At 31.1% G+C, this 26,686-nt stretch overlaps 1 protein-coding gene across 3 annotated transcripts in view; it reads right to left on the bottom strand.

Annotated features, from left to right (window-relative positions):
- The window catches only part of LOC127703815 (uncharacterized), a 133,342-nt gene that overhangs the window by 60,779 nt on the left and 45,877 nt on the right, over nucleotides 1–26,686 (bottom strand). The gene's annotated exons all lie outside the window — the stretch shown is intronic.

Consider the following 26,686-nt stretch of genomic DNA (forward strand, 5'->3'; position numbering starts at 1 on the left):
AAAAAACACTATTCAAATACAGGAAATAACAAATGTACTTATATATTACTACTAACATAGAGACATATTTTAAAATCATTTTCATTACTATCGTCGTTTTGAGAAAATTCGTTTCAAACCATTTTTTATTGGAAAAAGTTGCGATTCACTGTCGTAGTCCTAACTCTGTACTGACAGTTTAACATGACAAAGTGTTATTTTGGTCTGGGTTTTACAGTGATTAAACCAACTTCCGACTTTAATAACATTTTTTTTTCTAAATACAATTTATCTATTGATTTTTACTAACCTTCCATATCAGACAGACGAAATTTTATGTTTATTCACTTAGCAATATAAGGGGCGCTTGTGCATCCAAAAGGATTAAAGAGTATGATATTTTATCCATTTTTATACTCCGATTCTTTTTTATGAAAGAAGAAGTATCAAGTAGGCTTGCTTTAGGGAAGTGCTCTTGGTTCCGTTTTTGGTCTCAAAATTGAACTGTAACAAAATAAGGTGATTTGTAGGTACAAATTATTAAAAACGAGTCGTCCGCAAAGAAAAAAGGTACTATGATATGTTTTTTTTATTGCTACCACTATGGCGTTACGGCTGCTGCATGTCCCCAAGGGTAAATTCTACCAAAAAGCCAGTACTTCAAAACATTCCTGACATATCTGACTTAATTTTCTGGTGACTTTTTTTTTCGTTCTAGTGTAATTGTCCAAAAACTAAAGTTTCTCTCCCTCATATTTTACCTAAAACTGGTTTTTGGTCGTTACTTCTCTGTACACTTTCATTTCATGTTCTTAAACGTTTCAAAGTTTGAGCTTTTATAACTTTTGGACTCAAGCAAGTCTGATGAAATTAATTCAAGAAACACATGTTGTGTGCATAGATGTCCTACTCAGAGAGCACATGGTTATTCTAGGAATGTTCATTCATCGCAACAAAATTTAAATCGTGACAAATTGAAATACTGAAAATGAAACTACTTAAATGAAGAGTCAAATTTGGGGTAAACCCATTTTATTTTGATAATCTCCATAACACTATAACACACTTTATAAATAATCTGATATTTAATCTTGTTATTTTGCCTCAATAAACTCATGTAGAACTATTGAAGTATCATTTGTGTCTGCATCAATTTTGAGACGCAGTCGTGCTGCTTCAAAATACGTGTCCATCTTTCCACAAGGTTGGGCTGCTTTGGTTAAAAGTGGATGATTTGACTAGCCTCAAGGACTACCAAAGATAATAGATGGAAAAGAAAGTTAAAATTAGCAATAGCCATTTGACTTTAAACTTTAAGTTCATTTCTCAAATATACGGAGCCCTGTTGGTCTCATACAGATGTTAAAATGTCAAGTGCTGAAGATTTCAAGTCTAGCACTGTAGATTTAAAGTCAAGCGCTGGAGATTTTAAGTATAGCACTGTAGATTTAAAGTCAAGCGCTGGAGATTTTAAGTCTAGCACTGTAGATTTAAAGTCGAGCGCTGGAGATGTTTATATTTCCAGCGCTTGAATTTACATCTACAGCGCTGGACTATAGACCTACAGCGCTAGACTTTAGATCAACAACGCGGGTCTTTACATCTTCAGCGCTTGACTTTAAATGTACAGTGCTAGACTTTGCAGCTCCAGCGCTTGACTTTAAAAACTACAACTACTTATATGTATTAGACAAACGTACAACTATAATGCTACCATCATATAATTTGTGCCTTTGGCTAAGCATAATTTAGCATGCAGCAACATCATTTCGGAACGAGAACTTTTCATTCACCAATGTCAGTGTTCAGAAAATTACACGCGTCCGTGTAATATAATCATAGAATACGTGCTTTAATTTATCTGAGGATTTTCATATTTATTACCTTCCGTTAAAGCAACATTTATTTCTAAAGTAACAAAGGACAAAAGAAGAAAGAAAGACAAATATTGGTCTATGGAATGTGGTAACTTTTCATTTACACGTTGCTTTGGTAGCAAAGAGCGAGAATTAAAGGTGACTGTAGTACTTCAGTGCCCCTAATCGACTTTCTTTTCTTTGAAAATTCCTTTTGCTAAAATATATTGTAGGCCAGCACGGAAAATTAATAGTTTAAACCCACCACATCATCGTCTACCTGCCTTAATTTAAGTCGTTAACCTTGTCAGTTGTGGTCTTACGTCAAATGTTTGTTTGTTATTTAGATAATTAGGTGTTGATTGTACATCATTGATAGTTTCTGCATAATTCTATTTTCAACTTTCATATTCAACAGATCGACTTGGTACTAATTCTAGTATGACATATTGTTACAATACTGTCTATCAATGAAGGTTGTATATTTAAGATGTCATAAAGATGTTTGTGTCGTTGGTTTACTGTCTGATACCAAAATCTCCTTTTAATTATATTCACTGTGTGAACATATGGTAAAACGAGTTATGACAGGTTGGTGTAAAGCTAACCTTCAGTTTTGTTTATTTCTTCCTATGTTTTTCTTTCATTTTTTATCCGTCATAAAGAGAATGAGATTTTCTTTTTTTTCTTCCATTTTACCTGTCATAGGGAGTGGGAGAGTTACTTTTTTCTTCCATGTTACCCGTAGGAGTGGGAGAGATACTTTTCTTGTTGCACATCATAAGGAAGATTTTGTTTGATATATTTTGCTTTAATTTGTTTGTTATTATGAATTCACATGTATATCTTAAAAAATGTCATATTCTAATATGGTACAATATGTATTAATTTTGTTTATTTTTTAATAACAGCAATTCACACATCATATATTGATAGTATAGTATAATCTTGTGTACTTGTACATGTAAGTAAATTTCAGTTCTCTGTACTAATGTGCTATCATTTTTATCAGTACTAATATGTCATTTTTTTTTTTCTCTGTACTAATGTGCTATTATTTTTCTCTGTACTAATGTGCTATTTTTTTTCTCTGTACTGATGTGCTATTATTTTTCTCTGTACTAATGTGGTATTTTTTTTCTCTGTGCTAATGTGCTATTATTATTCTCTGTACTAATGTGCTATTATTTTTCTCTATACTAATGTGCTATTAACAGTTTCTTGAATTAATTTTCACTTCTCATGTGTTCAAATTGGAACCACACCTTTTTTAACAGTAGAATCATTAAATTTGGCAATAATGTACCTCTGGTGGTAGGTAAAACAATACAAAAAAAAAGGGAAACGTAAAAGATCATCAAATTCTACAGTTAGTTACACCCCAAGCCCGCACACAAACACAAACAAATGGCAACGGCATCGAATATGATTCCAGCAACTCCGATAGGAAATGCGATTGGTCGAGCAAATGATGTTATTCGCGGCAAAAACTCTCATTCTTTTAATACTGGAGTCAGTGTTCCACCAAATACACCGTTTAATACTATATACCCTAACCCATATTCACTACAGTTTACTGACCAGGGGTCATCTCCGAACATTAGGCCGTCCTGCTATGAAACACAAACCTTACATGATATGATTAAAGACATTTACAAAAGATCTTATGCCGACGATAAACAATCGACTCGAAAACCTAGAACTTAGATTTAACAATCTAGATAGCGAATAAAATCAATGAAGGGGCAAATAAACCAACATGATATCAGACTTGAAACAACAGAAAATGACAATATTTTTTTACTTAAAGAGTGTGAAAGTCTCAACCAACAAAACACACAATTGTACAATGAGACAAACGAGATGTATGAAAAGTTACTTGACATGCAGAATCGGTCGATGCGGGACAATTTGATATTAAGCGGTATAGCAGAAGTGGCCCGTAGCGAAACCCCGGAGGAAACTGAACAAGAAGTCAAAAGGTTCATAGAACAAAAACTCGAAATTAAGGACAATATACAATTTCATGTAACACACCGATTACGACCACGCAAGGATGGTAAACCAAAAAATATAGTGGCTAAATTTGAGAAAAGGAAGGATAGAAATCTAGTATTGAAGGCAGTGAGAAGTAAACTAAAAGAAAGTGATTTTAAATTTCATGAACAGTTTCCGCCTGAAATTATTGCACGACGCAATGAACTTTGGCCCGCGTTCCGTCACCATCAACAGCAGGAGGACACCGTCAAGTTTTACGATGACAAACTTCTAGTAAATGGAAGGCGAATTTATCCGTCCACTTATCGACAACCACTTGACCAAACTTATGCTCCTCATCCAGTACAACACACTCGTTATCCTCCCGTACAAATGCCCCCGCAACAAAATATCCAACAGCAGTTCCCGCAACCCGGACCTTCCTTCGTCCCTAACATTCCGCATTACCAGCCGCACACTAGAGCTCCGCAACCATTTCAACCGAGAACTGGTCAAACAAGGTTCCCTGTATTTCAGAATCAGCAAAATGTGAGACCACCGACTCAGCCTCCACAGCTAGTTACTTATTAGGACAGTGTTACAAGAGGCCCTATTAGGGGCACTGACTATAGTGCTCAAACACAGAACAGTCTGAACATATCGTGTTCAAATGTTCGTGGGAACAAAAGCAAACTTTTATTACCTGAATTTATTAATTTGATTAAGATGTATGATATCCTTATTTGTCTAGAAATTAAAACATATGATCTTGATGTACTAAAATTGCCAGGTTGATACATACAATTTTCAAAAAATCGAAAAGCCCAAACAAAAAAAAGGGGGGAATCGTAATAATTAATAAGAAATGTCTGAGCAAACAGATGAAATTTTTAATAAGTAACAGTGAATGTGTGCAGTGGGTGAAAATAGAAAATACACCTGAGCAAGACACTTCTTTTTTACTTTGGTGTATTTATATCCCCCATTCTAATAGTAAATATTCTTCTACAGAGTCATTTGATGAGATTGAGAATGAGTTTATTTCTTTTCAAAATGATAGCACTTTTTATACGCTTGTTGGGAATTTCAACTCAAGGAGAGCTGTTTTACCAGATTTTTTTTATGCAAATGAAAATTTGATGCATATTTAAAAATGTAGAAAGTGATGTTATTGAATATGTTTTCAACTTTAAAAAAATACTTTTATATAATGTTCCACTGGAAAGATTCAACCAAGATAAGTCAAAGCCTAATGCTTATGGCTATAAATTGTTACAGATTTGTAAAACTTGAATTTGTTTATAGCAAATGGGAGAATTTGTCAAGACATATGTATTGGTAGAGTAACATCAGGTGGTTGTAGTCTTATTGATTATTTGATTTTATCCTCTGAGACTGACAAGATTTGCCGACTACATAGAACTTATATCAAAATCACAAGCTGGATTTAGGAAAGGCTACTCTACCACAGATAACATTTTTTGTTTGTATGCTTTGACTCAAATCTATTTATGTATGGGAAAAAAACTGTTTTGTACCTTTGTTGATTTAAAAAAAAGCGTTTGACACAGTTTGTCGGGTAGGTTTATGGCAAAAACTCTTAGCTAGTGGAATTAACGGTAAAATATTGAGAGTAATTGTTAATACGTATAACGGTATAAAATCATGTGTCAAACAAGGTAATGCATTATCTGAGTTCTTTAGTTGTGATATTGGTCTACTTCAAGGAGAAAATCTATCTCCATTTTTATTTGCAATTTTTTTGAATGATTTAGAAAGTTTTTTCAATGAAAATGACGTTTCAGGACTGGACAAGATTACCAACTTGTGTAAAGAAAAAATTCAGTGTTATGTACTTTTATTTCTATTTTTTTATGCTGACGACACAATATTATTAGCTGAGAGTCCCGAAAAATTGCAAAATATGTTAGAAAAATTTGAGAACTACTGTACACAATGGAAACTAAAGGTGAACTCACAGAAAACAGTAATTGTTATTTTTTCAAAACGAAAATCCAGATTCAATTATGATTTAAAATTATTTGGTGAAACATTAAAAGTTGTCGATGATTGCTCTCACTTGGGTTTAACTCTAAAATATAACGGTAATTTCTTTCTAGCAAGAAGAAACTTGATGCAGCAAGCACAAAAATCACTTTTTGCTTTGTTTAGACGTACTAGGAATTTGAATATTCCAGTAGATCTTCAGTTAAAATTATTTGACAGCTTAGTGTCATCTATTTTGCTATATACCTCTGAGGTCTAGGGATTCGAAAATATGATAGATATTGAGAAAGTTCATTTGCAGTTTATTAAAGAAGATCCTGGGAATTCGTACTAGTACACCAAATTATATGGTTTATGGGGAAGCGGAAGATATCCGCTGCATATTCAGTCTAAAACTTAAAATGTTGAACTTCTGGGAGAAATTATTACAAAACCCAAGTAAGTTATCAGGTATATTGTATAAATTATTGTATACATTACAAGGTACACATAACTTTAGATTTAAATGGATAGAATGTATCAAGTCTACATTTGATAATATAGGTGTATCTTATATATGGAATGGTCAGTATTTGTTACATAATAATGATGTTAATGGTTTAGTAAAGCAAAATTTATTAGATATAACTTATACCAGAACTGGTATAGTAATATGGGTAAATCTTCTAGAGGCGATTTTATCTATGCCTCAAGAAAGAATTTTGACTACAAAGATATCTTTTAAAATTAGCTAAAGTTGATCGTTTAACTATATGTTAACTAAGATGCTCAAATGTAAAATTTCCTGTCGAAACAGGTAGATGGGTTGGTACATCCATGGAACACAGGATCGATTTGTCATTTGTGTAACTTGAATGAAATAGGTAATGAATACCACTACTTTTTGGTATGTAACCATGTTAAAGTAACATCTCTTAGAACTCTGTATATTCCAACATATTATACACGTTATCCATCTGTATATAATATGTATGGACTATTCTCATTATGTAATATAAAATTCTTAAAGAATATAGCTGTATTTTTGAGGAATGTAGAAAAAATATTGTAAGTAGCTGTACTGCTCATAACTAATCAAATGATACGCATTTGTATTTTTTAGCTGCCATTTCCATTTGAATACATGTACTGAATTCCTCTTGTAACAATATATGTGTCTGAGAGTTTACAATAAAAAATTTGAACTTGAACTTGTACAAAATATGTCAAATGGGGTTAGCCATTAAGCGAACATTTTCCGTGTGCAAGGAAAATCTGATTTGTTGAATTGAATTAATTATAAACAGGAAGCTTATTTCCATAAGATAAGTATGGTACCATCGCAAAGGGTTTCTATTCTTTTCTTTTTCTTTTCTATGTTGTGTTATGTGTACTGTTTTCTTTTTGTCTTTCCGTCGTATTTTGTTTTTCACCAAGGCATTGCCAGTTTGTTTTCGATTTACGAGTTTGAATATCCTTTCAAGGTATCTTTGACTCTCTTTTCGAGTTTATATGTTTTCAATTGTTTCCACTGATATTTTGTGCCCTTTCTATCCCTGTATTTAATTTAACATCGGTATGTAAGCTTATTCCTTTTCGTCTTAATCCGTTGTGTAATTTATTTTTCTTAGGGATTGATTTCTTATTCAATTTTACACTACTTCTAAGTTTTTTTTATTATCAGTATCATGTTTTTCTCTGACTGTTAATGACGTCTTTACACTAAATCCATTGTATTTTGGATGTGTACTGATTGATAATTTTGTCTTAGATGAATGATTTTTTTCGTGATTTGTTATTACTTTGAAATAGCTTTCAGTAACTGAGAGTACTCTCAGATCTGTACTTAGTGTCTTATTTGTTGTGGGGGTTTAGAAATTTCCTGCCTTGTCTGTTCTGTGTTTTTGTATGTTGTTTTTCTTTAAATCGATCTAATGAGTTAATATAAAAAAGAAGGTTTGTTATGAGCTCTTTTCAACTGATTTTTATTGTTTGTGTTGCGTTTCACTGTTACACCACTGTCCTAGGTATAAAAAAGAGGAGTATGATATGTATGCTGATGATACAACATTTCACTGTGCTGGTAATAGTATCCGTTCTATCAAAAATAATTTAAATGAAGATTTCTGTTTAGTTAATATTTGGTGTATTCAGAACAACATGTTAATAAATCCAGCAAAAACTACAAGTATACTAATTGGTACTCCCCAGAGAAAAATATGTTGGACACGCAAATAAAAGTATAGATATTAAAGTTATTCAAACGGTGAATACACAAAAGGAATTAGGAATTAAAATAGATCACCACCTTACATCGAAAGAGCAAATAAATCCAATTTTTTAAAACCATTAGCTCAAGGTTGTTTATTTTTTGCAAAATCAAAATATAATTAGATCACAAACTTAAGGTAAAGTTGTATTTTATAATTCTTAGATTGTACCAATATTGGACTACTGTTGCACAGTATGGGGTAATTGTAATGACAAATTCCTCCAGAGATTAATAAATCTCCAAAAAAAAGAGCAGATTTAATAGTTTTAGATGCAGTTCTTGTCATCACCGAGAGACTTTTTTGACAGATTAAATTGGTTAAGTTCCGAGACAAAATTTGATATCAGAAATTTATTTTAGTATATAAATTCTTACACGATAAAATTCCTAATTATCTAAAAAAGTTGTGTTTTTAAAACTCTGAAATGTAAGAAAAAAAGTAAGACCCGTCTCAAAATAATTTGGTAGTTATTCGGCCTAACACAAATATAATGAAAACATCTTTTGCAATTCTATGGAATAGCTTACCAAGGAACATCAACATCTTTATGTTTAAGTAAAACTAAATGCTTCAAATATCTCGGTCAAGCACACTGTCATAGATTATCGTCCCCGAGGGTATCATCAGCTCAGTAGTCAGTACTTCGGTACTAACATGATTTATAACAAACCTTTCTAAAATTGTCCGTTGTTAAATTTTAAAATTATAAAGAAACTAAGGTTTCAACTCCCTCAGGCAAAGTTGACCTTAGATGAATTTGGCTATTTGTTTAGGTATTTTTGTCATATAGCTCTTCAACTGTTTCGGCACTTATACATCCCTCGGATTTCAAATGTTTGACTTTGAGCGTTCCTGATGAAGGTAAATCCAGAAAAGCGCTTCGGACGCATGAAATTATTAAACGTGTTGTTTTCAATTTTTTACATCACTGGGTCGATACCTCTGCTGATGAACTATCAGTCCCCGAGGGTATCATCAGCTCAGTAGTCAGTACTTCGGTACTGACATGATTTATAACAAACCTTTCTAAAATTGTCCGTTGTTAAATTTTGAAATTATAAAGAAACTAAGGTTTCAACTCCCTCAGGCAAAGTTGACCTCAGATGAATTTGGCTATTTGTTTAGGTATTTTTGTCATATAGCTCTTCAACTGTTTCGGCACTTATACATCCCTCGGATTTCAAATGTTTGACATTGAGCGTTCCTGATGAAGGTAAATCCAGAAAAGCACTTCGGACGCATGAAATTATTAAACGTGTTGTTTTCAATTTTTTATCAATTAACATGAACACTGAATAATATTAATTTTATTTATAAATACTGCTTGTTTGTTTATATTTTATATTTGTATGTACTATATCATATCTTTAAAAACGAATTCGGTTACCCTCTTTAAATAAAGATTATTATTATCATTATTATTAAATTCGAAGCCTCTATAAGGGACATTCCCATAATCCATGCCTCCATTAACGACTTTAAAAAAAAAAATTTAAGGGTTCGTGGGTGGCATATTGCAATGTAATTTTTCCCTTCCCCTTACATCATTTGTATCATTCACCAGTTGCAGAAAAAATTTCCCCCTAAATCCTGATCGAAACCTTATGTAGAGCCTGCCTATTTGATTTTTTTTTATACTTCAACTATTTGAAATCAATCGGTGCTCAACCTTTAGCAAGATATGTTTATATGTTTATACCTTTAATAAATAATATATAAATGTAAATGCATGAGTTTAACCACCCCATGAATTTAAATTGAATGTTAATGTTAGATTATCGTAAACGCACAATACATAACAAAACATATAATCCGAATAGTAATTGAACTGGGGCGTCACTGATGAATCTTTTGTAGATGAAACGCTCGTATGGCGTACAAATTTATATAAGCCTTGTATGTCTGAAGAGATTTTTTAACGTAATTAAATCATATCAATTTAGAATACAAATGTTGTTCGTAAGAAACTTTCGTGCACACAAGTTACAAGAACAAAACAGAAGTATTATAGTCTATAGAATAATTCAAAATCAATCACATTTCAGCATTTTGACTAAACATATTATATTTCAATTTCTTATCATAATACCATAGGAAATGAGGATGTCAAACACAATTTATACAACATAAGTAGTTCAGTTTTCTAACAGTAATTTTTTAAAATATTTTAACCCCTTTTTTATGTTTTTCACTTTAATTTCATTTTTTTTCACAATATTATTATATCGTCATTTTATTATTTATGTACCTATTTATGTTCCAAATCTGGCTACTGTCAACTATTCCTAGATAAAGAATCTATTTGGCAAAATATTTACATTTTAAAACTGTGTTTATCTTAATAATGTGTTATAGTATTCTTTAATTTGTCTTTGTGAATATTACGTTTACTGTTTAATCTCCATTTGAAGTGGCTTGGTATTTATTTATCCCGTCATTTTTTTATTGTGCTATGGTAAAATTTTGTGTTTTTGTCATTTTTTTCTTATGTGCTTGTCTATATGCCTTTTTGTGTTTCTTTATTGGGATGTTTGTTTAATTTTATTGTGATTAAGATTATAAGACAATGTTGACTGCTGTACCCCTATTTTTGACATTTTTATCTATTAGATCTATTTGTTGTGTTTAAACATCGTTGTCAATATAAAAGAATTTGATGCGACTATCATAAAAGTTAGATGTTTGCCAGATCAGATTAAAACTAACAAAGAGGAAGACAACAATCATTCATCATTTGTTGGGGCAAACTTTTTTTTTAAAATAAAGTACGGACACAGTCTCAAAATCTCAATTTATAGAATTTTTTTCTTGATTTCGAAATAAATACCCTCCCTTTCTAACTGAAATCAAAAATACAATTGTACAATCTATTTCTGCAGAAACAAACTCCGAACCCGTTTCCAGCATATTTTATTCTATGTTATTTGTATACTGGCATTTGGAAATATATATTGAATGGTGAAGAAGTAAAACATAGTTATCAAGTTTATACCTTATCTAATTAACATATAAGTGAATGTTTAATATTATGCAAATGATGAGATTCAATCGAAATACTGAATAAGAATCGGGATTAAAATTAAAAATCTATTCGTACAATGTACAAATACAATTGTAACATAAAGAGGGAGAATATAAAGCAACAGTTGTACGCGTTTAACACACATAGTTTAAAATTGTAGATACGATATCATACTGTAAACCAACTAATTTTTGCGAGCGATTTATTTTTGCGACTTTCGTGAGACGAAAAATAACGCGAAACTAATTCGCCGCAAAATAGAATAGAAAAGGGCTAAACACGAAATAAAATATCTACGAAAATAATTTGGCTTACATTACTAGTCAATAAACATTTAATATATAATCACCTAGTGTATAAGATAGGTTTATTTGGAATCCCAAGAATTTATGGATGTAGCTATATAAATAGTAGAGTTGTAATAATAAAAAAAATAAGTGAATTGTATTGCTCGTTTGATAAAATTCTTAAGGTGAATGCAAGATATTAAAAACTCAAAAAGATAAAAAAAAAAACAATTGACGAGTTTTGAATAATTTGAAAATCGGATTCAGTGTGTATAATTATTAAGCGGAACAAATGGTAAAACTAGAAAAATATCTTGATATCTTCTTTGTGAGATTGTATATCTTGATGGTAAATATAATAGTGACGTACTTATAACGGAGCAGCAGGAAAATAGTGACGTACAATAACTGGAACTGCGAAAATACACAAATAATTTCATTTTCTCGCATTAACAAAAAAATTACAGGTTAGCTGATATGCATTTAATAGCATTTTGTCCTTTTTTATAAACCTTTTGTATGAATATAACATTCGCGATTTTTTTTTCAACAGCAATATTACACACACTGTTATCAATTATATCACGGACTTAACTATCTCAATTCAGGTCCCCGTTAGTACCATGCAGGCATGCGAGATGCTAGAAATCGTTTTGCAATACTAATATAAACAAAAACATTGCTGTTATCATTGCGCGACAAAATCAATAATTGAAAATAAACAAAACAATTTTTTCATGGTCATTATTTTTAATTCAGTTTTTCTGATATGATGAATATATCAATTTCGTAAGGTTAAAAAGTGAAATAACAAAAACCGAACTTCAAGGAAAAATTCAAAATGGAAAATTTTTTAACAAGTTCTGATATATTCAAATATTGCATACAGTAAAAAATAATCAAAAATGAAAATTTTCAAAGACGTCATTCTTATCTTATCATATATGTGGTTGCTAGAAAAGCTTATCTTAACACCATTATTTACAACTAACAAATGCAGTATAAAGATTTTGGAAAGTGTTTTTAAGGATCGTTGATCCTAACTCAAACAAAATAGATGTGACATATCTGTAATACACGAAAACAGGAAGTTCAAATATTTTTTATTATGACGTACATGTTCATTGATTATTTGTAATTGATACCGTGAACAATTGCCAACACAATAAATAAATCGGGTACTGTCAATCCTAAATTGACAATATTATGAATGTTTTCTTCGTAGATAAAGTAATCAGATATATACACATATTTCATTACATTTCATGAACTTAATAAATCTTTTAACATGTTTACCAATGCCAAATTCTGTCCATCTCAAATTTTGGATAAAAGAAGGACGAATGTTAAAAAAATGATAAATAAGAATGACCTTTAGATATACTTTTTAGTTTGAAACAGTTCGTTATCCCATTTGGAACCTTCTCTTGAATGCGTATAATTTATTTGTATTAGTTTGCATATACAATTCAAAAACTTTCATGTAAGTATCGTCAACGGGTCAATTAATTGATTGGGTTTCAAGAGCTGAAAATCATGGTAAAACATTCAACTTACAGTCTTTTAGCATCCATTTTATCAAGACCAACACTTATTAAACATGCGTACGAAGCGCTTTTCTGGACTTACCTTCAACATTTCAGCGTGTGCACTTTTACCGTTATGAAAATTTATTGGAGTTCGGTATTTTGGGTTATTTTACTTGTTTTGTTGTTGCTTGGAATGAGTTTGTAACAAAAATATTTTATTCTACCACAAATAAATGGGTTTAAAATTCCTCAAGCAGGAATAGTAGTTTATGTAAAAAAAAAATTTGGTATGATTGTCAATGAGACAACGCTCTCCACAAGAGACCAAATGACAAAATGACCAGAATGCCCAGTTATATATGAAAATTTAATGTTCATGTTTATGTTCATTGAAATACATCCACCATCATTAGCGTGTATGCATAATCGTTTATATCTTGATTTTCAAATTAGCAGGTTGAATCTGGCTATGAGTCTGTTTTCAGTAACTGCATCTATTTTTTCAGTAATCTTAATTTTTCAAATTATTTGTGTATGTTGTTGGTTTTATATGATTTCTATATAGGTAAGTACCTATTTATACTGCTTTCATTGTATTTCTATCAAAATTAAGTAAACTGGACGGACTTTGTATGCGGGAAGGAATGGGATAGAAGACGTAAAAACGTTTAACCCCGTTACCTGTTTATTAGCTTGTTTGATTTCAGTATAGGACCAAATCGGCTAAATTACAGATCTGACAATTATACTGGCATATAAATATCTAAGACCACAAAGCATGTAGCCATTGAGTTAAGACACCGACACCGGTCAAATGAAGTCCGTATAGTGACAATATGAACGAACATAACGTATTACTGTGATTAATGCATATTATTAAGTGCTCTGCAAGAGTCAAATTTTCTCTGCTTTTCGATTTAATTTAAAAAAAAAGAAAAGAAAAAGAAAGCACAATGAAATTCAGTTCTACCAAACATAAAAACAATATTACAGCTGAATAATTTTTTAAGATATCCTACAAGCATACTCGTTGTTGTTGAAATCCCGTTCACACTACTCAAGTTTTTATACTTTAGTTACACATGTTACACTCTATTACTAGTCTCAGTGTACCTACCAATATATTTTAAACGTCAACATGAATACAATTGAGTTCATTTCATCCAAATATTGAGGTCTTCCTGTACTTCCAGATGATATATATGGAGATTTAAAATTTGACCAAACAATTATGTTATCAAATTAAAATAGTTATTATCATTTGAAAACAAAACTCTAACGACACTTGTATACTGTTCTATACAGAATGGGTTTTGCTGAATGTTGAAGGCGATATAGTGTCCTGATATTGTAGACACATTTGACATTTGTGTCTTCCTAATCTCCATATTTTTATATGAAGCAGTTTGAATCATATGGTTTCGAGACAAGTTCCACGTTGCTATGGAAATGACAAAAAAGTTACAACTAAATAGATAGATAAAAGTAAACAGGCAATCACGTCTTACGTTTATTCCTAAAATGATTATTGAACAATATGTTAAAGTTTATATATTATGTAAAATTTGAACAAAAATCAACCTCAATTCTTCACATTTATTCAGCGCTTATTGTTTCAATGGTTTATCCACAGGATTTGTTTTTGACTGTGAACTCCTGGAATAAACAATTAAATAAATTATTAAACACAGCGTTATATAATAATAAAGTGTCATTAAAGCATGACTGCGCTCATCACATTACCCTTTAGTCTCATCAAAGTATGATATCTATGTGTACCCTTTGTTGCGTCGTTTTGCGTCGTGTGGATGCCACATGTGGAGCAGGATCTGCTTACCCTTCCTGAGATCCCCCCAGTTTTTGGTGGGGTTCTTGTTGCTTAGTCTTTAGTTTTCTATGCTGTGTCTTGTGTACTATTATTTGTCTGTTTGTCTTTTTATTTTTTAGCCACGGCGTTGTCAGTTTATTTTCGATCTATGATTTTGACTGTCCCTCTGGTATCTTTCGCCCCTCTTTTAAAACTGCTTCGTCAACAACATTTGGACAAATCTATTGATTAGGGTCAAGTTACAGTAAATGGGCTATGTCACAGATTGTTGGTTATTTTTGCATACAGCTTGTGGCTCCTTGAACGAAACAAAATGCATATATCTCCTTTATTATCCGAAATATAACTGATTGAATTCTTTCAAAATAGGTGAATATCTGTAAGAAAAGCAAATAGAATCGGCGGAAAACGTTTTTTAATTTGTCTTACAATAATCAACGCACCAATTTTAAATCCATAGTTTGAAAATTATATGTTGTTTATACAAAATTTTCCGTTTTAATGATGTAAGGTGATAATAGTGTACTTTTAATATCTTAACACGCTTTTCATATTGTTTTTAAATTTACTTCATAAGCATACCTTAATACCAGACTATTTAGTACATATCATGCTAATCACAAATGTAACATTTGTTTAGAAAATATAAGGTATATTGATATTAATTCTATTTTTGGAAAAAAGGGGGAGGAAACTAACGAATGATTACGATTCAAAGATTAGTTTTGTCACACCGTTGACATTTTTGCTAGAGGATCTTCCATCTTTAAGCAGTTCTATAATTAAAACGATATAGAAATATGGACTCACAATTGTTTCTTCATGAATACTATAAATATGAGCACAGATGCGACACACACCACTACAGCACAGATAGTTACTAGTACGCATTCTTTCCAATCACAATCTGAAAATATTTAAAAAGCTCATTTCAGTTGTACGAATTTCATTTCTGGAAAAAAATCTACAACCATTGATACAAAAGTTATAAGCCGAGGTGGTCTAACGAATTTATTTAATATTTTGCTGCTACTCTGCTAAATTAGCATGCAGCAGTTAGAAGATTAAAAAGACTGGTCGGCCTGTAATCAGAATAATGTGTCCTGGGAGGGTGAGAGGTCTAATCGAGAATTGTTTACATATCTGACGTGTCAGCATAGTACAAAAGAAGTTCATCATCATCATCATCATCATCATCATCATCATCATCATCATCATCATCATCATCATCATCATCATCATCATCATCATCATCATCATCATCATCATCATCATCATCATCGATCGTGTGTCTTGTATTTGTTATACTAGTATTAATAAGTTGAATCTTAATCATGTTTGTTTTAAGAATTTTGTTGAGAGGCAAGCTAGAAATATGAAGATACAAAGTTCTTGTGCCATATGCATAGGTAATCTGTTGATTAGACGAATTACTTATGATACCACACTCGGATCAGTTTTCTTATCACGACACTCATGTAAGAAGCGAAACAATATGTTTCAGTTCTAAAAATAAGAAGATGTGGTATGATTGCCAATGAGACAACTATCCGTCAAAGTTCAAATGTAGTGGACGTAATCATTTACAGGTAACTGTACGATCTGTAAAAACGAGAAAAACCCATACCGTATAGTCGGCTATAAATGGCCCCGACATAACAAATTACTGACAGCTAGTTTTAAGCCAATAACAACTTAAAAAAAAATCATGTGTCTAAGACTAAATGATCAATCAGTAAACATCCAACATCCAATGGATTTAGTGTATAGACGTCATTCATTGTCAGAGAAAGACTTAACCTTGTGCATTGCCAAAATGCATGCTTTACTTTTGACTAGACGATACATTTGTATAATAAAAGGTTTGTATAGCCTTCATTTTGTTTTACACATATTATTCATATCTAAATTTCAAAATGCATTCGCCAACAATCGACAAGTATCTTTATACTTTACATGAAGCTTGAATAATGCCAGACATGGTGTGAACCGAGTCTACATACCATTTTACATCAACACATAACTTGCATATATTTAATAAAAAACAATGATGAGGTCCTTACTTTGGACAGACACATCAAAATATAGCAGGGGTATAACAATACATAAACCTATATCAAAAGACTGATCAATTTATATTTGATATCTAATAGCTCACCTGATTTTTTTTCTGACGTGGTATGGTTTCCAAAATTAGCAGCCGTTGAACATTCCAAATGATGAACAACACATTTTCCTGAACCACAACGGCTTAGTCCTTCAGGACAAGTTCGCACAGTAGGGCCTGTTAGAGTATATAACAATACATGTTATATAAGATTATGGTAGAAATGTCATAGATTTGAATACTAGTATGGTCTTCACCGAAAATCATTTATAAGGTCTACATAATTCAATTGCTTCATTTCTAATTGAGAATATGTTGTTATTTACATACATGACAAATGCGTGTTAGTATTTAATGCATCAGAATGGGATTGAAAACACGATTACATGATTTATTTATGAAGAAAAACAACTCTTACAAAAATTACGAAAAGCATTTCTATATTATTCTATAATCATAGATGATTGTTTAAACTAAATATAGATCTGTGCTAAAGATAATTTGGTGGCCCTGTGCTGTGTTCTGTTCTTTTGCCAGGTTGTTGCCTCCTTGACACTTACCCCGTTACAATTCTCAATTCATTCTAAAATAACCATCCTTAAAAACAATCTTAAAAAACCCAAATTGTTATGGTTTTAGCTGTTCATTAAAGACCATGTGTGTATAAATATTATACCTTACAATAATTTGAAACTTACAAATGATTTCATCAGAACGATCTGGGCAATCAATATCGTAGTTACATTTCTTTTCAATTGGAATGCAGTTTCCGTCAGAACATTGAAATTCGTTCACTTGACATGTCTCTACTGTCAAAATAAAGGTACAGTTGTATCCTTCAGTACAAGCAATTTCATTTGAAGTCAAAAGAAGTAAGGCGTTTCGTCAAAGAGAGACATGAGATACCAAGAAACTTCAAAGTCAGTAGTAAAATAACAAAAATACAGAACTCCAAGAAAATTGGCCTGTACCAAGTAAGGAATATGACAGTTTTTATTCATTCGTTTTATGTGTTTGAGCTTTTGATTTTGCCATTTCAATACAGAATTTCCGTTTAGAACTTTCTTCTGAGTCTGGAATTTTTTGTTATTTTACTCTTTTTATAGTACTATGAAGACACCATAATTATATAGTACTTTCTTTTAGTTAAATCTCGGAAATGATTTTTTTACATAAAATGCAATATTATGAAAGTACTGGACTGGTACAAAGTAGCTTCGTAAATAAATGTGCTTCACAGTATTTCAATGATTTAGTGCTTAAAAAAAGTACACAGCAAACGTACTTGTGTATGCATTGGACTCCACAGATCATATCAGACTGTACTATACTGGGAAAATAGTATACTCATATATAATGTATCAGACCTTACCTACAGATGGTACTCCATTACAGTCAGATCATTAGCTGTGCGGTGTGAGCCAATGCACCGTGTTGAAGGCCGTACTTTGACCTATAATGGTTTACTTTTACAAATTATTTCTTGGAATGAGAGTTGTCTAATTGGCACTCATACCACATCTTTTTTTATTAAATCTTAATAATCTGTTTAGGGTATTTCAATATATTTACAATGAAACGATTTATAGTTCAACGGAGAAAAAAAATGTAAAACAAAAATAACGTCTATTGTGTTTTTGGTATTGATTAGCATATGTTGAAATTTCTATATACATATATCCATAAATTAGAGTGTTTATATTAATAAAATGTCGGTGGAAACCTATTCCTTTATGTGCCTCAATATTTTCAAATACGCTGACAGGATTAAAATTTCCTAAGATTGTTTATCTTGAAAAAATGTAACTAATATAAAAATATTTACCGGAACTTTTATCAACAGTGATTAACACAAACATTAAAAAAAGAATCTTAATTCTCATCCTGATATCACTCCTGGCATCTACAAAGAAATAATAGTATGGAATAGTTTAGTGGTACTGCTACGGAAAGTTCATTCATTAAAATGAAATACTGCAAGTGCTTTAATACTTGTTTTGATATGACATACGTGTATATTGTTCATTCTTTAGATGGGGAAAATTGTAAAAAAATAATAAATTAGATATTAAATTATCTATGTTCAGTATAAATGTTGAGAGAGAGAGAGAGAGAGAGAGAGAGAGAGAGAGAGAGAGAGAGAGAGAGAGAGAGAGAGAGAGAGAGAGATTAGTCAGGTCAAAATGGTCAGTATTAGACGGTTATAAAAGTTACCGATATAAAAAAGTTTTAAACATTTACCTGCAGGGATCTTTTGTAGTTTGCAGAATTATTTGTTTTGCTTGTAGTCAAGTTACTAAGCTGATAAAATATATTTGCTGGTCATTTAAAGATATGAGAAATAAATATTCCTTTTACTGTTTTACCTACTAGATAACTTGTATTGATTAACAACTTGTTTTGTAAGGTGGGAGATAAACTGAATGTTTTAACCTGACCCAATTTTAATCTGAAATAAACTATGATGCATACACAACATATTCATATAAAGAGGACTAAAACGTAAGTTAATTAAATGACTTGACCTTTTAAGTAATTTGAAACGAGTTTCTAGTAATTTTAATGTTATCGAAATTATTGAACCAATGCATGCATATAGTCTAAAATTAGTCATGTATGCACGTTTTTTTAATATATATTACGAACCTATAACGTACTATCTGCAAATGATATCTAATTCAGAGATTGTTGATCGCAAGCTAATTTTTCGAGTTGGTTGTCGAAGTTTACTGAATCGCACTTGACTGTGATGTAGCCGAAGTTCTAACAAGAGGTCTCGAATCTAAGGTCACCGCATACGGGAAAAGATTGGCGAATTAGGATACGGGAAGACAATAATTCAATAGCAGTACATACATGAAGTTTTGATGATATACCGGATTTCATATTGCAAGAAAGTTTAAGCGCACTTATTCTATGGCCAAACTTTAGTTAAAATCTTTCCGACATTTTTATTGTTTTCAATGGGCAAACTAATGGTACGTTTGTAGATTATAAAAATCAATCTTTAAAGCATTTGAATAAAGGACGTGTTCATTACTAATCCAATCATTCTTAAAATAATACGATAAAGCCGCAATTTTTAATTATATGTCATAGATATTAAATATTAATTTCTATTTTGCTATAAAATTTTAATGGACTATATGTCAGTTTTTTCCCCCATTCAGGCGTTTCGGATCTCAATTTAGTTCAAATCTGTAGCTGTAGCCTTATTAGTTAGTGTAAGCGAAGTGTTTTAAGGAGGAGTAGAACACCAGGTGTATTTGTGTTTAATATTCAGTAGCGTTGTGTAATTTGTTATACAACAAATAATTTATTTCTTTGCAGTTGTCCCAAAATTCTTTTATATCTTTATGTCTTCGATATGCAATAATAGGTGGTTTAGGATATAACCTTTGGGCATTTGGGTCCTTTTCTATTAAGCGCTAATTTTTTTTATCTAATACATTTACCTAAATGTTTGAATATTGGATTAAATTTAGTAGCAACTACAAATGGTGGTAATTGACATTTCTTATTATTTTTATAACATAATTTGTTAGATCGGTTTTTTGCTTTGCTTTCGACGTTAGCAGGTCTATTTCAATTTGTAACCTACTTGCCGGAGCTAACGTTTGAAGTGCTCAGTTTGTTTCGTCTGGTCATTTTGATTGCTTGTCCTAATAATGCGTGTTATTTCTCAAATAATGATCCCTTTGAATACCGAAGTTGGATGAGCCGACGATCTGTCTAAGTATTGAAAGTTATCAGTACAATATAATTTAACATCAAGTATAGGTTGCACTTTGTAAATACAGCTGTTTCTCAAACCACGCTACTTTTGGGGAAATATATAATATTCATAGATATGTTAATTTGTTACTGTACTGGTTCCCATTTATGATCTCTGTGTTTCATCTCATAGAGACATCACTTGGGGATGTAACCAGTTTAGAAAAACATGGTAGCGCCTAAATTTTAATTCTTAGGAGGTCCAAATTTGAAGGTAAGGGTAGTATAGAATTTTAGTATAAGTTTAAACTCTTAGAAGTTCAGGGCATATAAATGTTGAAAATATGCCGCACAGCTCTATATTTTGACCTTTGAATAAAATAGTAGTGCATATAAACTTTCCGTTCTGGGATATTATTTTTCACGAAACTTCATAGTAAAAGTGTCACAGTTTTAGCCGCAAAGGGAGTTCCTATGGGAAATTGCATTGTGTATATTTACAAAATTGCAACCTATATAGGGTTAAAAAAAAGAACATACAGAATTTCACAAAATCTGGTTTATCTCAGAGATTTTAAAGAATTTAACTCAAATATGAAGTTTTATAAATATTTCATGAAGATTGAGAAAATCCTGAGCCTTAACTATGATGACTCAATTTTACAATTTACAGTATGAATGGTTTACTTAAAGCCCTGAATTCAAAATAAATTCATAATATATGCCTATTTGTGATTTAAATTGTTTAGAAGTGCTTATACTTACTCTTCGCAGTCATTGCAACTCATTGATCCTTCCTTAATAATTTTGTTGCGTTATTTTTGTCCTGTCGATAACCCAAAAGTAAGCCGTAACACCTAAATGTGTTTTTTTGTGACCGCGGCATTAAAAAGTACAAGCTAGAATTACAAAAAGACCTCAATAAAACTTACAATAGTGTGTCCTATCCTAAATAAAGACTAAATACTCCACATTGCTAGAAACATGGAAAATATTTAGGAAATGTGAGGCCCCGGGGGGCAAAAAAAACAGAAAAAAATGCCTACTCTGGGTCATAAAACAGATAATTTAACTTGTAAATGCTATGCTTTTATTCTTTTCAAGGTCTTTTGTAAACAAAACAATAACTGTGCTGGAAAGTTATGCAAAAAAAAAGATGTAAGCAGTCATTTCTATCAAACTTTTAGTGAATTTATGCACCAGACTGATATCTTCTTAAATACAATTTTGCAAATATGGCTTTGTTTAGACACTTCTAGTTCATACATTAACTAACTTATGTTAGTTATATGGTTAGAGATGATACTGTTGTGACAAGAATTCTTAACTGACCATTTGAGACAGAAATTGTGAACTTTCATTGACAAATAGGCATACACCTGTTGGTGACCTTCTGCTGTTGTCTGTTCTATGGTCGGGTTGTTGTCTCTTTGACACATTCCCCATTTCCATTCTCAATTTTATACAGTAAGATGTGGACTGGAGACACAGGCAGGATTGGATACTTTGTATAATCTTGAATGTTAGAATGATTAACTACTAAACAATACATTTATAGTATTCTAAAATGCTTTCAATTTGTTATCAGAATAGTTTCAAACATGTTTGAGACATTTCATGTCAGAAAACATGCACATAGGATAAGCTGGCAATGATTAAAGTCTTGTTTTCAAATTCTTAAAAAAAACTGAAACAGGGGTAGGGGTATAAAATGTACTGTAAAAGGAAACTTAGAGTATATGCAGTGATTTCCTTAAGGCTTTAATTCTAATAAATAAGTATTGTTGTGAGAAAAAGTGTTTTAGAAGGCTTTGTATTTGAATAAATGTTTGTATAGGTTGCACTTTGTAAATACAGCTGTTTCTCAAACCACGCCTCTTTTGGGGAGATATATAATATTCATAGATATGTTAATTTGTTACTGCACTGGTTCCCATTTATGATCTCTGTGTTTCATCTCATAGAGACATCACTTGGAAATCTAACCAGTATAGAAAAACATGGTAGCGCCTAAATTTTAATTCTTAGGAGGTCCAAATTTGAAGGTAAGGGTTGTATAGAATTTTAGTATAAGTTTAAACTCTTAGAAGTTCAGGGCATATAAATGTTGAAAATATGCCGCACAGCTCTATATATTGACCTTTGAATAAAATAGTAGTGCATATAAACTTTCCGTTCTGGGATATTATTTTTCACGAAACTTCATAGTAAAAGTGTCACAGTTTTAGCCGCAAAGGGAGTTCCTATGGGAAATTGCATTGTCTATATTTACAGAATTGCAACCTATATGATCTGTTTCAAATCTTTTTCCCTTAAATATTAATATATCTAAGAAATTTAATTGACTTGTCGAAATCTTATCAGTAAATTTGAGAAGCGAATGAATATTATTTGCGATCTGAAAAATATCTTTTATGTATTTTTTATCCGAATTGAATAAATAAAACTGTCGTCCCTGTAAATTGACAGTATTATTATGTTGTCCGAATGTTGAAAATGTTTCAGTATATTTGTTATTATTTCAAAGTTTCATAGACATAATTTCACAGAAACATTGAAACATTGACGAATTAGCGAAACGAGCTATGAAATAATTTATACAAACCTAACAGTTCCTACTAAACATTTTGTTATGCAGAACTAATTAATGACCATCATGTATACAACACATGTAAATTGATATTCTTATGACTAAACAATCCAAGTAAAAAGTACGAAACTATCTTACTTTGAAATACTTAATTCAACATTGGTTGAAATAGTTTGAAAAAACAAAATAACCAAAATGCACATTCAACATGTTCAAATTAACAAATAAAAAAAAATATGATTTAAAAAAAAAAAAAAAACTATTGATAAAATAAAATAAAATAAAAATTAAAACTGTAATAAAAGATAAAAAAAAATAAATAAATGAAAAACAAAAGCAAAAGTGGTGGTCTTTGATGAAGGTTTTCCTGGAATAAACACAATTCCGAAAAAAAAACTTCGAAACATTACTTACATAGAACAGTATCAATGTAATGCCAGCGATATTATTCGCACCTAAACGAATGGATATTGGACCAATTTCTATGAACTGTGAAATCATGCATAGTTTTCAATTTAAAAACTGATGCTAGAGTACTTTTGTGGGTTATGAAAATCAATCCAAAAAACATTACCTGCTTAATCAAAAGCATTAAAAGTGAACTTCAGGGTTTTTAAAGCTGTTTAGGGTTAGCCTTAATCATGGCCACAGCAAAGTTTTGAAAGCATACGAGAAAACAAAACAAATTGGCTTATAAAATCATTTAAAAAACAGAGTCTTCCAAATTAGCACTCGAGGACATAAAGAAAAGTTTGAAAAGGGAAATTTAAAAAACTTGAATATCAAAATCTATGTAATAAATCCCGAATAATACTTAAAAACGGACCACAGTAGTTTAAAACAAGTAAAAATGAAGATATATCTACACATTTGTAATTTGTTGTGGAGTATGCTTGACCATTCAAACAGATATTGTTTGTTTCAGTACTACGATTTAACAATCTGCATATTAAGCCATAATTTCATCTTGCTAGATGAAAATTTATCAAAGCGGTACATCTTTTGTCCCTCGCAAAGTGCTAAGACTTAAACTCAATTGGAAAAGTAACTGTTGTATTTTTTTATTTTAGTTCTTAACATTACGATAGTTTTTGTTTGCTTTTGATATAAAGTATATTATTGAATGGGATATCTCTCATTTTAGCCGTTGCTTTGATTGTTTTGTTTTTTAAATCAAATATTCATTCAATGTTTGCTTATTGGTTTTGCATACATATTTTTTTTTATACATGTCATCATTTGAACATAAAGAACGAAAGAAATAATTCATCTTATTTTCCTTTCTCTAAATAAAATCAATAATAATTAATCAAAGACAGTCTTCCTGGTTCGTGACACTCATTAATAATAAATATGACTATTCATTCCAATCCAATAGATAGTCCATTCCACATGTGCAGTAAGTTATTATTTTGATCTGAGCGTCACTGATGAGTCTTATGTAGACGAAACGCGCGTCTGGCGTATTAAATAATAACCCTGGAACCTTTGATAACCATTAGAACAATCCTCTGAAATCGATGACGTGAATAAAAGGAAAAAAATGAAATTGAATGTTTCTCTGAAGAGGATGTTTAAAAAAATTGTTATTTTATGAATAATGCCGTCGACTTATATCACGTTGTTGAATGTGCAATGTGCTTTAAAGCGATGAAAATATTTGTCAAATTAATAATCTCAATTATTTCACATGACAGGCAATTGATTAATAAAATTCGATCGAACTTTTAAATCATTGAGATGGTATGATATTTTGAAATTATATTGAACTTAACCAAAGTCATGCTAATTTAATAGTGATATTAAATTGAAAAAATATGAAAGTATTAAGCAACAACTGCAAAGAAGTCAAGTTTGTTTTCAAGAAAAATAAATGCCTATAGCAAAGCGTTGGCTACAAAGCGGATGAAGACTATCATTTACATTTACAATCCTTAGAGTTGAAAATAAACTAATTAGAGCCGAATTTATTCTGTTCATTGAAATTCTTTGCAAAATCGTTAAGAATTTCAAGCTGTCTGTTCAGAATGTAAACACAATAACCCATTACAAGGAGAATACCCCACTCTTTACACTTTAAAGAACCAGTGCAATAACTGTATAAGACTGATGCACATGTCATCGTTTGTAAACTTTTATTTCACCAACTATTTCATTGTTAACAATGGCGGTGCTATCATATTCAAATCGAAAGATATTAAAATTTCAAACACTAAGTAATTATAAACTTCTTCTTATAATAAAGAGTTATGGCAAATTTTATTCGCAACAGTATTAAACTTTTTTACGCAATTGCATGAATCTATATTTGTCTAAAGGTTTCCATAATTATTGTGTTTCAGTTATGAGTATCGTTATCCTAATTTTCTAGAATGGAATACATTTTTGTATAAATAATAAATATTTTTATCATTGCATTGTACGTTACTAAATATTATTGCTAATCACATATGTACATTCATGGTCCTACCATCTGTCGATCCCTATATTTTAGCTTTGCAAAAGACTATATATTATTTCTCATACTGCCAATGACGTCTTTACATTAAATCCATTGAAAGTTGGCTATGTACTGAATTGTCATTTTAGTCTTAGATACAAGCTTAAGATTTTTTATTAGTTGATATTGGCTTTGAACCAGCTTTCAGTAACTGTGAGTACTCTCAGATCTGTTCTATTTGTCTTTTGTGTTTTTATTAGTTGTCTTGTGGCTTTGTACCGATCTGATGTAACTGATGTAACTGGTCCTTATAATTTGTTCTTATGTAATGATGTTACACCCCAGTTCAAAATTAACGGAGGGTTGAGTGTCTGTAAATAGATATAAGAAGATGTGATATGAGTGCCAATGAGACAACTCTCCATCCAAGTCAAAATTTATAAAAGTAAACCATTATAGGTCAAAGTACGGTCTTCAAGACGGAGCCTTGTTTAACATGTTTAACCCCTAGATTCTTATGTTTTACATTTGTCACTTCGGTGCCTTTTAAAGCTTGCTATGATGTATGGGTGTACTTATTGTTGAAGGTCGTAAGATGACACACCGTTGCTAACGTATATGTAATTTACTCTATGGTCGAGATTTGTGTCTTTGGCAATTATACCACATCTTCTCATTTTGATGTAAATACATTTTTTAGAATTGTTTCTACCGACTGAAATAAAAGTCGGAGCGGGCGAAAGTTTTATTCACCTTTTTCATTGTCTCACTACAGTTCATATTTATGCCACTTAAATAACGTTACACTTAAGCACAGGTTATATCAAATGTTAATAGCCCCGGCGTTTATATTTCATGGAATTCTTTTAGTGAATGTCTGTTCTATACATGTTATAATTGGACTTGCAAGCTATTAAGTGTATTCGGCATACGAATGTAATATAACTTCAATATGATTATCACAAATTATTGTAAATATTATCTATTATAAAATACTAACACTCTCAAAATATTTGAAAATAAATAATATTTTCTACTAGGAATAGTATTAAACAACACTTGGAGCTAAATGATGTTGACATCAGGAACTTAACGTAT

The sequence above is a fragment of the Mytilus californianus genome, unplaced genomic scaffold (assembly GCF_021869535.1).
Source record: "Mytilus californianus isolate M0D057914Y unplaced genomic scaffold, xbMytCali1.0.p SCAF_51, whole genome shotgun sequence".
NCBI lineage: Eukaryota > Metazoa > Mollusca > Bivalvia > Mytilida > Mytilidae > Mytilus > Mytilus californianus.